Here is a 17441-nt window from a genome sequence, read left to right on the forward strand (position 1 = left end):
GGAAGTGGCCCAGGGAAGGAGATGGTGGAGTTGGACGAGGGGCAATACGTGGCTGCCGGCTATAGAGTCCCTGGGTCGGGGCCCGGGCTTCCCTCCCCCCTTGTTTGCTCTGTCTGATGAGAGACTTCGACCATCAGAAGTCTTCTCCTCAGGGAGGGTGTTATAAACTGTGCCCAATTCACCTCTTAAACTCCTCTTTGTGAATGGGATGGGTTTTACAGACCCGACATCAAGGTTAAAGGAGGGGGCCAAGAAGGCCCCACCCATCGGCAGCTCCCGGCCATGCTCCCTACGCAGGCCCTGCTTAAAAGGGAGCTCTGGCCGTTGGGTGAGGGAGAGCGAAGGAGGGACTGGGTGCAGGAAGGCAGACAAGCAGCAGCTGCTGAGGCAGCGATCTGTAGGGGAAGGACCGAGACTGAGCAAACCTCGGCCGGGAGGCCTGACCTCCTTCCACCTGACTAGGGGAACTACTGGGCTCTGAGAATGAGCTGGGCCACTTGTCCCACAGCTGGCCCTCTGAATACAGAGATGGGGTCAGCAGAAGGTTGGGGCCATGCCCCACGCTGCAGGGAAAACAGGGAAGGTCGGAAGTGGCCCAGGGGAGGCTGATCTGGAGTGACAGTCAGAAGTCACTGAGCCAGCCCTGGCATCTCCCCTTGGGACCTGGTGGAGCAAGAGGGCCTGGCTCCCCCTCCACTTCCCTTCTTCCCCCTTGGCTGCCTGAGAGCTCCCAGCGGACTCTGTGGGGGAGGGAGGATTAATGATGACGTGGCTTCTGGGCCCCCCCATGAGCTGTCTCAGTCTGGCCGCTGCCTGACCAGGCCTGCTGCAGTTATGCTTTGTCCTCTGAACTGGGTTGACCCAGCTGGGGAAGGAGGGGATAGTAGGACTCCTTCAAAGCCTGGCTCTGCTCCTAAGTTGAGCTTTCCTTGAGAAACAGTGACAGCAGCACTCTCACCATCCCCCGGCCTCCCCTGGGAGGCCCCTACAGCCTCTGCGGGTTCAGCAGCTTTCCCTGTTTGGATGGGGTCGCCACTCTGCGGAGAACTTACATAACTAGCCCCAAGTCTCACAGCCAGTGAGACCAGGTACCCTCTTGTCCATGCTCAGCTCTCACACAGACACTGCACTGCCTCTGTGCTTTGTACCCAGGATTGCCAGAGCTCCCAGCCCTGGCTCTCTGTGCCTGTCAATAGCCTTTAGGCATCAAACTCTCCCAGGCTCCTTTGACTATCCTCACCTGCCACAATGCACTCAGGGCCCAAGTCACTGTTGCTGTAGGTGGCCCCTCACCACCTGGGCCTTGGTTTCAAAGAGCCTGCTCACAGTTAAAGTGCTGCTTGGCATAGCAGAAGTGCCAGAATCAGCCAAGGAGCAGGGGAAGCTGTTTCCTGTTAGTTGCTGTAAGAAGAAAAACAGGAGTTGGCACATTTGGGGCATTGCTAGCTCCTGCGCCCTGTGTGAGTTCTGCACTCTCTCAGTGAGCTCTCCTTGTCCTCCTCTCTCTGCACCCTTTGTAGGGTGCACACTTCCCACCCCCATTGCATCCAGGCAGCCCAAGGGTGGCCTCTTTGAATGCTAGGTGTCAGTTTAGCGAGGTCATGCAGATTGGACAAGAAAGCTGTTATGTGCCATGAGGTTCAGTTTATTCCAAGAGCTGTGATACTCTTTTCTCCTATGTGGATTACTGAGATACAAGTGGCTCAGTACTAAACGTAGATCACAACAAGAAACCATCTGAGCCGATGATAAAACATGAGTGTAAATTGACAAGGTTAGTCACTAGGGGAACGTTCATGCTTTGCTTGGTTACCCTGATTCACATAATTCTCTCGCTCACAATCTGCTAAGTGAACAGCAGAAAGCAATTGTGAAATCAGGAACACTCCAGCTCACCCTGAGGGGAAGTGTGAGAGCCAGGGCTGTTCGTGTCAGCAGAGCAAGGTCCCACGCCATCCACGGGCTGGGAGCTGAAGCTAGACAAATGTGGATTGGAAACAAGGTGTAAATTATTAACAGGGAGGGGAATGAGCCATTGGAACCATTTACCAAGGGTCATGATGGATTCATCGATCCTGGCAATAAGGACTGGACTGGGGCAGGTCTCTGGCCTGTGCTATGCTGGAGGGCACTCAATGGGCAAGTGGTCCCTTTGCATCTGTGAAAGGTTTTGTTCAACATCTTCATTAATGATCTGGATGATGGGATGAGATGGACTGCACCCTCAGCAAGTTCGCAGATGACACTAAGCTGTGGGGAGAGGTAGATATGCTGGAGGGTAGGGATATGGTCCAGAGTGACCCAGACAAATTGGAGGATTGGGTGAAAAGTCCTTGTTGAATCTCATCAGATTTCAAGTGCACAGTCCTGCACTTAGGAGGGAAGAATCCCATGCACTGCTACAGACTAAGGACCGAGTGGCTAAGCAGCAACATCTGGAGTATTGTATCCAGTTTTTGGCCCCCCACTACAGAAAGGATGTGGACAAATTGGAGAGAGTACAGCAGAGGGCAACCAAAATGATCAGGGGACTGGGGCACATGACTTATGAGGAGAGGCTGAGGAAACTCGGCTTGTTTCTTCTGTGGAAGAGAAGAATGAGGGGGGATTTAATGGCTGCTTTCCCCTACCTGAAGGGGGGTTCCAAAGAGGATGGAGCTCGGCTGTTCTCAGGGGTGGCAGATGACTGAACAAGGAGCAATGGTCTCAAGTTGCAGTGGGGGAGGTCTAGGTTGGATATTAGGAAACACTATTTCACTAGGAGGGTGGTGAAGCACTGGAATGGATTACCTAGGGAGGTGGTGGAATCTCCATCCTTAAAGGTTTTTAAGGCCCGGCTTGACAAAGCCCTGGCTGGGATGCTTTAGTTGGGGATTGGTCCTGCTTTGAGCAGGGGGATGGACTAGATGACCTCCTGAGGTTCCTTCCAACACTGATATTCCATGAATAGAGCCAGAAAGAAAATAGAAAACATCAGCAATAAAGCAGGCATGAGAAACTATGCAAAGAGAATGCAGTTAACAGAGTGCAGGTCAACCGAGAGGAGAAAAGAGAGACCTTCACACATGAATGGTCTGGAGGCATTCCCAGGTCCCCTGCAGATGTATCAGGGTTGCCATTTGGAGCCCTTCAGTAAGAAAGTCCCTAGGATTTACAGGCATCAGCGACTGAGGTATGTCTACACTGCAATGAGACACCCGTGGCTGGCCCATGCCCTTGACTCAGACTTGGTGGGGCTCAGGCTAAGGGGCTGTTTAATTGTGTTGTAGACGTTCAAGCTCCAGCCCGAGCTGTGGGACCCTGCCTGCTCACAGGTTCCTAGAGCCTGGGCTCCAGCTGAGCCCAATTGTCTACACTGCACTTGAACAGCCCCTTAGCCTGAGCCCAGAGAGCTGGCACAGGTCAGCCACAGGTTTTTAGTTGCAGTGTAGACATGACCTTAAGGCACACATGAGCCATCTCCATACACTTCCTTTGCAGTGAGCACAACTTTAGGTTAACCACTGCTTAATAGGAGCGCTAACAACCAGCTAGTTTAAGGTCAATTATAATACAGTCTTTAATAGCCTTTTTATTGAGCAGTGTAATTCCACCTATGAGGATTGCTTTCAGGTAATTCAGTGGCCACCAAGTCTTCTATTGAGCTAGTTTTGCAGCAAAGTGACCAGCATGTTAAGGTGACTGCTGTAGCCATGTCTTATAAATGAAGTGTGCAAAATCAGTTGTGTTTTTTTTTCAGTATTTTCACTATATATTCATAATTTGTTATTCCAGAAGAGGCATTATTTGCCCAGAGTTGGCATTTAGCAAATTTGGCATTATTTGCTTGAAAGTGAGATCTGTATATCAAGTCCCTCTATATTATATGCAGTATTCCAGTTGCTCTGTGTCGGGCCAGGTTCAGTATCTAGGGATTTCTTTTCACCAATACAGCATAAAACTGGCTTGAGTCCTCCCCTCCCCTCCCCCCAGTAACCTGGGACAATTACACACCAGCCCCTGGGAATCTCTAAGAAGCAATATTTCCCCTCTCGCAAGCACAAAGTCTGAGTGTAGCAAAAACTTTTTTAATAAAAGGATGGAAGTAACTCAGCATTAATTTGGGAAAACACCGCAAGCAGGGTTCATAAACAAACCATGAGCAAAAGACTCACCCCCAAGTAAGTTGGACAGTGTCCTTTTTCCCCTCCGGTTCTTAAGTCCAGCCACCCAAAAGTCCCTTTAACATACTGGTCCCATCTCTGCACCCCACTCACCCAGCCCCAGAATTCAGAGGTTCATCTGCAGAGTTAACCTCCCACCCTGAGGGGAAGGGGGGTTAAGGAGGCACCTTACACGCTCCAGTTCTTGGGCACTCGCTCGCTGCCCTGACAGCCGATTACCACACCTCTCTGCAGGATTCTGCTCTGGCCCTCTCTGACAGCCACCTGACTGGCCACTTGCCAAGATGTCTTGAGGGCCCACCATTTAACACAACTCTGAGTGATTTCAGCTGTTAGGGGAGGAGCCTCACTGCTGGTGCACAGTCTCTTGCAATGAGATTGTCCTAAAGCAGCTCTAATACTTATATTGGGTATTAGTGATTTCAGCTCTGCAGTATGAAACAACTCTCAATTGAATCTAAATTAGCTTTTATTATACTGTGGACAGAAAGAGTCAAATAGTGTCTAGAACCCTTAACAGGGCCCAAACCACCAGGTACAAGTACCTGTCCCCACATTCTCTCAACTCATTGGGTTTTGGAACCCATGTCCCCTGCCTAGCAAGTATCATTAGGGTGAGTCCCTCCATCGGGGTATGCCAGGTACAGTTTTGCTGCCCTTGATTCACACAACAAGGATAACAACCTTTGGTACTCCTGTACCAATAACAAGGAGACTGGGGATCCAACACCAGCCATAAATGATCATTTAGGCAAGCAATCCCATCATGCTGAGCACCTCGGCAGGGTGGGTGTGCCTATGCAAACGAGATCAGCTCCTGAAGGCTTTTTCCACAGCTCACCACTAGATATCAGGAGAGAGCTCATTCAGAATCTGCCTACAGATTTTTTTTTTTTAAAGGTGTATATAAGGTACTTCAGCTTTTTCCTGGGGAAAGTACAGCTAAATACAGCTTAGTTTTTATTCAGTTTAAATTGACTTCCAGCTAAAACTAGCAACTTTTAAGAAGGCATCTTTGTCCTTCCATAGATTCCCTTTCCTAAGCTCACAAATGTGACTGTAGTAACAGTTTTCATTTTCTGACACTTAACATACCATAAATACATTGACCTGAACAGACTGGGACATTAGCAGAAACTTCATCTAACACCATCCAAAAACATAAACAGTGTTTCTAGATTCAGAGTAACAGCCGTGTTAGTCTGTATCCGCAAAAAGAACAGGAGTACTTGTGGCACCTTAGAGACTAACAAATTTATTAGAGCATAAGCTTTCATGGACTACAGCCCACTTCTTCCATATGCATATAGAGAGATTTACTTCTGACAGCAGGACTAGGTTGCAGATATACACACTCTTCAAAACATCAGGGCTAGGAGCAGTGAAGAGTAAACTGTGAAGGCAGGAAATTACTTTTAGTAGTTAACAGTGACCATGATGCAGTCTCTGTTGGACCTTAAAATGATTTGCAGTTCACATAAGATATTTACTACCATAGTGTACACAGGGCAGCAGTATTCACTGGGAACTATGCTGCTATTTAGTTTCACACCCCAGAGACTGACACTCAAGTCATATCTCTTGCAAATGACTCTTTATTCTCCTGGCTCATCCAGCTAGCAGTCACTAAAAGCACACCTCCCACAGGCTTATAAACAAAGGAATGTAATCCAGGGGCTAAACTTGGGGATAAATGTTTAAGGTGTGGATGCAACATAAGGGACATTTCTCTGAGCCTACCCAAGGGAAATACTGCTGAAGCTGCTATGAGAATGCTACTGGCCAGCACTGCGGCTATCCCTTGATACAAGGATCATGTCTGCTGGGGGAAAAGTCATTGAGTCTTAAAATGGCTGAGTCGTCTAATTTGTGCTTTAGAGGTTTTTCCACATATGTGACAGAGGGTTGCTTGGAGAGAGCACAGCCACTGGCCACAATGCTGTACCCTTTCCTTCCTCCTCTGCCATGTCTCAGCCTGTGGAGCAAAGCGAGTCTCTTCAAAACGGGTTGAGGCTTGGTGTATGATAAAATGCCATTGCGGTCTATTGCCAGCCAGCTCTTCCCAATCCGTGGGGTCAAGATATATTTCAGGGAGTCCTTGTAGCATTTCCTCTGTCTACGGGTCCTGTTACCATGACTAAGTTGAGAAAAGAGGACTTGCTTCAGAAGACTAGTATCAGCCATCCCATAAATGGCCAGCCCAGCGAAGTTGATGTTTCATAATCTGTCTCAACACTGGCGATGTTCGCTGCAGAGAGAATGGTGGGATGATCTTCCTATCTGATACGGAGAATCTTTCAAAGGCAGCACTCATGGTACCACTCCAGATGCTCAAGATGGCTTTGGTGCGTCAGACATGTTTCACACTCATAAAGAGTGGGGCTGACTAATCATTGTAAACCAGGATCTTAGTTTCCATCTGCAGATCTCTGTCCATAAAGACACAATGGAGCAACTTTCCAAAGGATACACTGACACAATGGATGCTATGTTCAATCTCCATATCAAGATTGGCTGTCTGGGAGCGATGGCTACCAAGGTAAGGGAAATGCTCAGTGTTTTCCAGGGCTTCACCATCGATGACAATTTATGGGGCAACGGGGGAGCACCTTAGTCTTCTCAGTATTGAGGGGGAAGGTCCCAGGCTCTGATAAGCACCCGAGAAGAGATCTCAATGTGTGCAAGGATAGCAAAGATGTCAGTATACTGAAGGGTGGTAATAGTAGTCCTGGTGAACTTAGTTTTAGAACAAAAATGCTGCAGGTTGAAGAGCTGTCCATCCATGCAATACTCAGTCCCATTTCCAGAAGAAAGCCAGTCACAAATAAGAATCAAGGTTACAGCAAGAAAGATGGAAAAAGGGTTGGGGCAATAAAACAGCCCTGCTTGATGCCAGTACAGATGGTGAACCGGTCAGTCTCCAGCCCGTACAGAGGACAGTGGCAGTCGTCCCATCATGAAATAGCCTGAGAACACAAATGAACTTCAATGGACAACCGAGCCTAAACAGCACCTTCCATAATGCTTCACGATTAGTGGAATCAAAGGCCTTAGGTCAATAAATGTCATAAACAATGGCTGATGTTCTCTGCACTTCTCTTGGCTCTCTAATGAAACAAATAATATGTCAGTGGTGCCCCAAAACAGTCTGAAACCAGATTGGGATTCCGAAAGGACATCTTCGGCAAGAGACAGGAGATGGTTCAAAAGGATGTGAGCAAGGATCTTCCTGGCAATGGGGAGGAGCATAATACCTCAGTAATTCCCACACGTTGACTTGTCCCCTTTTCTTAAAAATGGTCCCAATACTGTCATTCTTTAGGCCACCAACAGACCAAACTAGTTTACTCAGCAAATATCCTAGGGTATAGAAATACTGGATTTTACATAAAAGCCACTCTTAACCTGCTAGGTGGGTCTATTGGGAGCGGCCACCTAAATCAGTAAAGCAGACTTTTGTCTGAATGGGCCCAGGTGACCAACCAGTCCAGATTGCTCTTTAAGGCTGCCCTGTCCTCGGTGTTGACCACTCCACCAGTCATTGTCATCTGCAAATTTCATCAACAGTGATTTCTAGGTTTGCTTCTGGATCACTGATGAAACAACTCATTCAGTGATTTCCCCATTGACAACTACTCTTTGAGATCTGTTATTTAGCCAGTTCTTAATACATTCAGTGTGAGCTCCATTGGTATTGCATAGCGATATTGTTTTTAAACCGGATGTCATGTGGTACAAAGTCTAAATATATTATATCTGTGCAGGTACCTTTTTGTCAACCAAACTTGTAATCTCATTGAAGAATGAAATCAGGCTTGTTTGACGAGATATATATAGATATATATATATATATATATATATATATATATATAGATATATATATATATATATATATATATATATATATATATATATATATATAGATATATATATATATATATATATAATAATTTTTTTAATAAAACCATGTTGACTAGCATTAATATAGTTCTCTCTCTTAATTCTTTATCAGTTTACTCCTGTATCAGTTTTTCCATTATTTTGCCTGGGACTGATGTCAGGCTAACTGGTCTATAGTTACCCAGGTCATCACACTTGCTGGCTGCTGACTTTAAAACTCCTTTAACTCTAGTAAATGTTGTCTAACATCCTCCTCAGTTATCTATTGATGTCACCATCCATCTGATACGAGTACATAATCCTGCTCTTTTCCAAATATAGAAGAGAAATATTTCTGCCTTTTTCTTCATCATAGAAGTGTAGGACTGGAGGAGACCTCGGTAGGTCATCTAGTCAAGTCCCTGAACTTAAGGCAGGAACAAGTATTATCTAGACCAGACCCGCACAACATGCGGCCCGCGGGGGCTCACTGTGCGGCCCGCGGGCAAGTGGCGGGGGGAGCTGTCAGCTTCGCCCCCTGCCCGGGGGCAGAGCCAATCTCACAGTCCCGCCTGTGCATACTGCGCTCTGGCTGGCGAAGCACAGCTGCCGGGTTAGCCCCCTAACAGGGGGAGAGGGAGGGGGAAGAGGATCTCACAGCCCCTCGCGTGCACGCCACGCTCCAACCGGCCAGTCAGAAGCGCGGCTGCCAGGTTCGCCTCACAGCCCCAGCCGGTGAGAAGCGCGGCTGCTGGCTTCGTCCCCTGCCCGGGGGGGGGGCCAACCTCACAGCCCCGCATGCACGTGCCACGCTCCGACTGCCCGGATGGCCAGAAGCATGTACACGTGTCTCCGTCTCCCGCTCCCCCCGCCTGGCGTACAGCAGCTGCGTCACTTCCGGGGCCTGCTGAGGCGGGAAGCGCTGGGCATGTCGCAGAACCAGCAAGTGCGAGCGAGGAGAGGGGTGCCCGGCCTGGGCTCGAGCCGCAGCTCGGCGGGACTGGGCCGAGACTCCCACCCCAAACATCCTCTTCGGTTGGGGGCGGGGTGGCTACTGCGCTGGTTGCTCCCAGGGTGGGGGGGCTTGAACTGGAGAGGGGGGGGAGAGAGACAGAGTCCCCGATTCAACTGAGTCCCCTGTCTCCAGCCCCAAGCCAGCCCCTGTCTCTGGCTTCCTCAGGGGGCAATTTAAAGGGCCTGGGGCTCCAGCTGCCTCTACTGCACCCCCTGCCCGCAGCCAGCCCCTGTCTCTAGCCAGCCCCATGCCCAGAGCCAGCTCCTGCTGGCTCCCACAAACAGGGGCCACAGGGAGCCCGGGGGTGGGGACAGTGTGATAGGGGCCGGAGAGGGATAAGGTCCCTGGACCAGGGAAGGGGGCAGCGGGCAGGACATGTGCAAAACACACACACCCCGGCTTTAGGAAGTGTGGGGCCCAATTTGAACATTTACATCAGGGCCCTGGCAGGGATGAATAACAAAAAAGACACGTGTATTTTAAAAAAAAAAAAAGCCTTTCATTTCTTCCATGTATTTACTTTCCATAACTATATAAATAATAAAATTATATATTCTGTACATTGCGTCATATATGCTGTTGATCGGTTATTAATGAGCTCCGTTTCCCCTGTGTGGGTCTCCGCCACTCCCTGGGGGTGTGCTAGGGTGACCAGATGTCCTGATTTTTATCGGTACAGTCACGATTTTTGGGTCTTTTTCTTATATAGGCTCCTGTTACTCCCCACCCCCGTCCCGATTTTTCACACTTGCTGTCTGGTCACCCTAGTGGTGTGCACATGTGTGGGTCCCAGCTGCTCCCTGCCCCCCACATTGAAGCAGGTGTGCAGGGTTACTGCCCTGGGAACTGCAGGGCACCAGTGGACATGGGGCTGGCTGGAGGCAGGGCAGGGGCTGACTGGAGGTAGGGTCTGGCTGCAGGCAGGGCACGGGATGCAGGGCTGGCTGGAGACAGGGGTGTGTGGGGTGGGCTGGCTGGCTTCAGGCAGGGTCGCAGGGGTGTGTGGCAGGGGTTGGCAGGGCTGGAGACAGGAGTGCGGGACTGGCTGGCTTCAGGCAGGCAGGGCCGGCCCCCGCGACCCCGGCCGACCGGCCCCCGCACCACCGACCCCAGCGAAAGAGGCCCCGGCGGAGCCCTCCCGATTTTCCCAGACATGCCCGGCTTTTGGGGATTTCCCCCCGGACGGGGATTTGAACCCCCAAAAGCCGGACATGTCCGGGAAAATCCAGACGTATAGTAACCCTACTCTGTATGCCAATATCAAATGTAATCCATGTCATCTTTGTCAGTCATAGTGAGGTCTAAAATAGTTACTTTGTGTTGGGTGCAGTAGCTTTTGTGTTGGCAAATTATTGTTTATATTTTAGAAACTGTAATTTATTACTGGCTGCATGAGACCTCCAGCGTATGTTTCCCAAACTGAAGTTCCCCATAATTAGTTTTTTTCTTTCCATACATTACAGAGGAGTTTGAGGGGTAAACTCTGTTACGTAACAGAGCATCCAGCACTACCTGCTCCTGGGCTCTGTTTAATTGGCTCTTTGATCCAAGTGCATTCCAGAGCCTGCACTTCTGAGTTACTGATAACTCAAACGGGTAATGATGTTTTTAATGTAGAGTGCCCCCCACCCCAACCTCTTTTACCCACTCTATCCATCCTGAATAGGTTACAGCCAGTGACTTCAATATTCCAGCCAGGTGCCTGTTACACCAGGTATCAGTCATGCCAATCTCCCCTCAGCCTTCTCCTGCATTCTAGTGACTAGTCGGGGTCACAACAGATACACACCCTGAAACAAATCTGCCCTGTACATTTCAGTGAAAGAGGATCCTAGCCCTGAACTGCCCGAGGAGGAAGATAAATGCAGACTTTGAATAAGGAAGCACAAGCACTAAGCAACCCTAAATAGTTTGATTTTCTACTGACAGTAAACAGGTCAGTGTTGGAGTGTCCCAAAGGAAGAGGACAAGATTGTATAATTGTTTTACCCTAGGAAACAGACCTGGGAGGTGCCTTCACAGCTCTTGGTACACGGAATTCATGAGTTCAGAACAAAGATATAAAGGGTATACCCTATGGAACAAGGTAGAAAGCTGATTGGTTCAATCTAGTTCCAGATGATGTGTATCTATAGTGCCCTTTACTTGCAAACAGGTAGTGTATAAAAAGTTGCCTTAGGGGTTTAACTTTGGGAGCAAAACTTCTGTGTAAGATACATGTAATGGTGTTGCACTAGCTGGCTTCCTGGAGTCTGTATAAATGTTTGTCCTGTACTATGCTATTACTGGCTTATAGCAATCAACTGGCCTTGGTTATTTGGTCTCCTGAGTATCTTTCATAATGAACCAAACTATGGTTAAGCAATTGTCTATACAAATTTGTCAAGAGAGCTAAAGAAAAGCTTCTGTCACCACAACCAATACTTATCTTTTGCTCTGGGTTATAAGGCTGCAGTGTGGGAAATCAGAAATTTGGTCCCTTTCCATTATAGTCACATATACACTGCTTCTCACAGCATCTCTGTGAAGGGTTAGTATCATTTATGATCAAGGGGGGAGGGATAGCTCAGTGATTTGAGCATTGGCCTACTAAAACCCAGTGTTGTGAGTTCAATCCTTGAGGAGGCCAATTAGGGATCGGGGGCAAAATCAGTACTTGGTCCTGCTAGTGAAGGCAGGGAGCTGGACTCAATGACCTTTCAGGGTCCCTTCCAGTTCTATGAGATAGGTATATCTCCATATATTTAACTTACTCTTCCTAACTTCAAACCCTTTCTAATATTATGGCTTTGAAAGTTGGGTCCAAACATAAATATTATAGGCTCCTCTCATTCCTTTTAAAAGACTAATCCTGTAGGCTAACTTGATTGTCCTCCCAATGGGTGTGCAGCACAGGGGACAATCCTTTATTGGTTGGGAGGTTGAATGATTAATCTCATAGTCCTATTCTGTGAATAGGAAATGGAAGGAAAGTTCTATAATGGTAGTTACCCTAGAACTAGGCCCAGATTCACCTCTGTGTTATGCCAGCTTTACGTTGGCACAACTCCACTGATTTCAGTGGCTTTACACTGATGGGGTCATGAAATAACACAATGTGGGAGCAGGCCCGTAGTGCACAATACATAGTAAATAAAATATACAGGTAGGAAGAAGACCTACAATAATCAGAAGACCTGGAAGAAAACAGAAAATAGTAACTGATAAAGTCTGCAAATGAACCAAAAACTGGGGGAGTGTAAATAAAGAAAAGGACAGGTCACTAGTACCGAGCGATCAGGATTACTTGGTGAACTGGCACAAACAAACAATGTGTGTTTTTAATCGACTAAATGTAAATATATCCCCTAGGAACAAAGACTGGCGGCCGCATTTACACACACATCTCTCTGAGATCCAGGAGGTTCCATGTTGTGGGGCAGTTTTGCTGTGTAAAATAACCCTGAGAGACTCTTGGCACACACAAGTCTGTGCAAATCACATATGAAATAGAGTATTTGTTGCTCATTAAAATCTTTTTTTGTTTACAAGTGTGCAATGATGCTGAGTCTAAAGTAGCAAATGTCCCCTCACCCAGGATGTATGGACTGCCACAGGTGCAGAACATCCTTCAACAAAAGGATGCTTTGAGCAGGGGGTTGGACTAGATGACCTCTTGAAGTCTCTTCCAACCCTAATCTTCCATGATTCTATGAAAAGTGTAACTGGCCCTTGGCTGAGGCAGGAAGGTCTAGTGGACAGCGGACCAGGAGGGCAGTAAGGAGACCTGCATTCTGCTCCTGGCTCTGCCATTGGCTCCCTGTGTCGTCATGGTCAACTCACTTAATTCCCCGCTGCCTTAGGATGATGATTCCCAGTCCCCCTGCAGAAATGTCTTGAGCTCCAGGAAGCTCAGTACTATCACCCTAGTGTCGCCTACTGATAGCACTGGAGCCCAAAAGCTGCAACGTGGATGTGCCCAGAACCTCTCTAAGTTCTACTTCATATCCCTAGGCTCACTGTAGGAGTTATTCCACAGAGATTCCTCTCCCTGGTATACGCTGGTGCCTTTTATGGCAACCGACATGGATTTAAGGCAAAGGACGGCGTGCTTGTCTCACAAAGGAAGGTCACAGCCAGCCTGGCTGTAAAGCGCTGCAAGGATTTGGGAGAGCAATAGTCTACTAGACATGAGCGTCGCTTATTCATTAAGTCTTGGCTCTATAATGCATGTTATTTTATTTTATATGTATCAATTTTGTTTCTGATACTTCTTCCTGCTATTTCTTGAATCGTTGAGCTTTGTTAAATAAATTGGTATTTGAGTTCGCTATAAGCATATCTAAGTGCTGTGAGTTAAGCAGAGCTGTGAGCTGAGGTGGAACAGGTAAGCTGGGATGTATTGTTTCTTTGGTAACCGCGGATCAGCGAATAGTGTGAGTGACCATTAGACCAGGGGCTGGACACTAGAGAGAGAGACTTGGAGAGAGTAGGGGTTAGTGTGTGCCTCTCGCTAACCTGCAGAGACACAGCGGGGCCTGTAAGGCCCCGAGGGCAGGATTGTTTTGCCAGTGGCTGGTGGAGTTGGGGAGCAGCTAAGGGCAGGTAGTGAGGGGGCTTCACAGTCCTGTTAGTTAGTTAGTACCCATTACGCCTCTGGTGTTTGGGGCAGCAACGAAACCCCTCCACTCCTGTCAGTTTCTGGCAAGTCTTTCAATGGTTCCCCAGCTGTGCCTCAGGTTTTTCAGCTCGGCTTCCACAGATCTTTGCCATGTTGTTTTCGGGCGGCCTCGTTTTCACTTGCCTTCAGGTGTCCATCTTATGCCTACTCTGGTGATGGAATCAGTTTCCATCTGAAGCACGTGGCCAATCAATCTCCAGTGGTGCTCTGATCTTCTTGGCTGCACTGTGTGAATAGGTCTTGGTTTGAGATTGTTTTGGGCCAAAAGATTCAGAGGATTTTTCTGAGGCAGGTTGTATGGAATGAAAACAGTTTGGACATGTCATACTTTGTCATTCCCTGGCATTCTGCACTATAAGGTAGTGTTGGAAGTATGCAGCTCTGATAAATCTTGAGTTTGGTTTTGGTGTTGTATTTTGATTATTTCCAGACTGTATTTAAGCTCCTGAAAGTGTTTCTGGCTTTATTGATTCTGTTCTGGATGTCCTGGCTTGTTCCACCGTCCTGGCTGATGGTGCTGCCCAAGTATGTGAATGTTTCTACATCGATGAGAATGTGATCCTCTATCTGTACTGGTGATGGTGAGGCAATATTAAGGGCATGATTAAGGGCAGAAAGCTCCCACCAGCACAGACTCTGGGGATCATTAGAGCATGCAAGCTGTCCCGCCATGACAAGGAACAGACATCAGAGGACAGTCACAGCTCTGGGCACCCATGAAAAGCAGAGCGGCATACACTGTGCTTGCCAGAAGAGCAGCATTGGCACAGACGGTTTCCTATTGTCGGAACTGGAATCCAGATCAGTTGCTTTAGTTGCTGCTCTTGGCTGGGAATCAGGTGACAGTTCCAGTAATTGAATGACTGCATGGGGACACCATTGGTTTAAGGAGCAGCCCTATCGAATAGTGACAATTACAAATGCAGCAGGAACCTTAGGAAATCCAGGGAACCCAAACATGGTAAAAATTGTATTCAAACTTGAACCCATGTTAAAGTGAAGGGGATCACAGGGTAAGACAGCACAGCTCAGCTCCTCTTTGCTAAAGCCATCATCGATGGCTGGGCCAAACACGTCACAGGCTACTTAATCATCCATCAGCAACCTTGCTATCAATGGCATATCAGTGCCTGATACACAAAGAACTGGCTAGACCATCAAGTATTAATGGGACAGATGCCTCCATCAGACATTCATCACAGGGAAAGTTGCCTGGCTTAGATGGAATACCGCCAGAAGTCCATAAGCATGGTGGTTATCACATGCCTCAAATGCTCACATGACTCTTCAGTGTCCTCTGGGAGCAGGAGACCATGCCTCAAGACTTCAGGGATGCCTCAGTTGTCTACACGCACACACTCTGAATCAACAATCATGATATCTCACTTCTTTCCATTTCTGAGAAGACTTTGCCACATGTCTTGCTCAATAGGCTCTCCACCATCACCGATAACATCACTTCAGAGAGCCAGGGTGGCTTTTGCAAAGGACTCAGAACAGGGGACAGGATTTTGCTGCTCACCCAATACAGGAAAAATGTCAGGAACAAAACCATGATCTGTATATGGTGTTTGTAGACCTGACAAAGGCCTTTGACATTGTTTGTTACATGGGTCTCTGGTGGATCATGCACAAAGTTGGATACCCACACGAATTCATCACTATCATGCACTCATTCCAGGATGTCCTGCTGGCTAGAGTGCTAGGCTCTGATGAAGCACCGTTGTCTGTCTAGCTTGTCACAGCGTTAAGCAGGGTTGTATGCTTGCACCTACACTATTTATTCTCTTTGGTGCTATGCTGCTCGAGTCTTGCAAAGGTTGTGAATGGGATATTTACATGTAATTCCATGCAGATGGTAATGTTTTCAATCCAGGTCTCAGCAGAAGGGGTGGCTGCGAGGAGAGGAGAATGAATGCCCCACCAAGCTTGCCTGGCACACCTCAACCCCTGCCCAAGCTTGTGCTGGCTGATGGCAGAGCTGCTGTTTTAGGCGCACTATTCATGGAGAGCGGTCTCCTGGGAAATGGTGCTCATGCGGCTCACGTCAGAGTGCTGGAATCACCCAGGCTGGCACTAAGGCCTCATCACCAGCTAGGCCTGTTTGGTCCTGCATTGCTGCTGAGCTCTTAGCAGCACTTTGTCCTCCAGTGACGTTAGAGAACCAGCAAATCTCAGCACAGCCTCTCTCCTGAGGGGGTTCTGTGGCAGGAATCCGCACCGCTTGGGACATCTCTGTTCTGATCCTCGCTCTCCCGCTGCCTGTCTGGGTGTCCTTGGGCCAGGTTCCTGCCCGTCTCTCTGAGCCTCTGCCTCACCATCTGTAAAATGGGGACGGTGACACTATATTTATTCTTCACAGATTCCAAGGCCAGAAGGGACCTTTGACTATCTCCTCTGAAGTCCTGTGCAACACAGGCCACAGGACTTCCCTGACCCCATTCCTGGTTAAACTAGAGAATCTCTTAGAAAAACATCCTGTCTTGACTTAAAATTGGCCAGTGATGGAGAATCCATCAGAACTGTTGGTAAATTGTTCCCACAGGGGGAGGGATAGCTCCGTGATTTGAGCATTGGCCTGCTAAACCCAGGGTTGTGAGTTCAGTCCTTGAGGGGGCCACATAGAGATCTGGGGTAAAATCAGTACTTGGTCCCGCTAGTGAAGGCAGGGGGCTGGACTCAATGACCTTCCACTTCTATATTTCCATATATTATATTTATACCCTCCCTGTTAAACACCGGTCTTATTTCCAGTCTGAATTTGCTGGGCTTCAGCTTCCAACCATTGTGTTCTGTTCTGCCTTCCTCTACTAGAGTAATGAGCCTGGCAATGTTACCCAGGGAAGGTACTTGTGCTTCGTTATCAAGTCACCTCTGTCCTCTCTTTGGCAAGCTGCATAAATTGAGCCCCTTAAGTCTCTCACTAAGGCATTTTCTCCAGGGCTCAAATTATTTTTGTGGCTCTTTTCTGCACCCTCTCAAATTTTTCACCATCCTTTTAAAAATGTGGACCCCAGACCTGGATGCAGTGTTCAAGTATCAGACCCACCAGTGCCATACACAGAGGTAAATTCAACTCCCTGCTCCCCGGTTAATACATCCAAGGATCTCATTAGCCTTCTGTGCCACAGCATGGCACTGGGAGCTCTGGCTAAGCTACATGTCCACTATGCCCCCTAGACCCTTTCCAGCCTCTCTGTTTTCCAGGATATAGTCCCCCAGTCTGTAGATGTGGTCTGCATTCCTTGGTCCCAGATGTAGGACCTGGCCTCTGACTGAACTGTCAATTTCCCCTTCAGGAGAAGCAGGCTCCTTCCACCCCCCACAGTACCAGGCCCTGTGGGAGGCCCTCGTCTCTTTGACAAACAGTGGGACACAGGGTTTTGCTCCACTGAGCCCAATGCCATTTCACTGGCCCGTGCTACAGGGGACTGCCTTGATGTTACTCACAAAGGTGTAGAGCATGCTTCTTGCATGCTCTGAGGTGCCAGACTTCAGAGGTGTCTGGTAAGTCAGTAATTCATGGGATTGGGTGGAAGGCTCATGCCTGTTCCCATTTTGTCTGCCCCCTCCCCGCCCCACACAACAGACTTGGCGTATAATTACTTCACTGACAGGAAGACAGATGTCTAAGCAGTCTCAGCGAAGGATAAAAGGGCAGTGTTGCTGATTACTGCATTACCTGTTCGCCTGCTTTTGGTATTTTCATAAATAATGCATTCAA

The sequence above is a fragment of the Malaclemys terrapin genome, chromosome 4 (genome assembly GCF_027887155.1).
Source record: "Malaclemys terrapin pileata isolate rMalTer1 chromosome 4, rMalTer1.hap1, whole genome shotgun sequence".
Lineage (NCBI taxonomy): Eukaryota > Metazoa > Chordata > Testudines > Emydidae > Malaclemys > Malaclemys terrapin.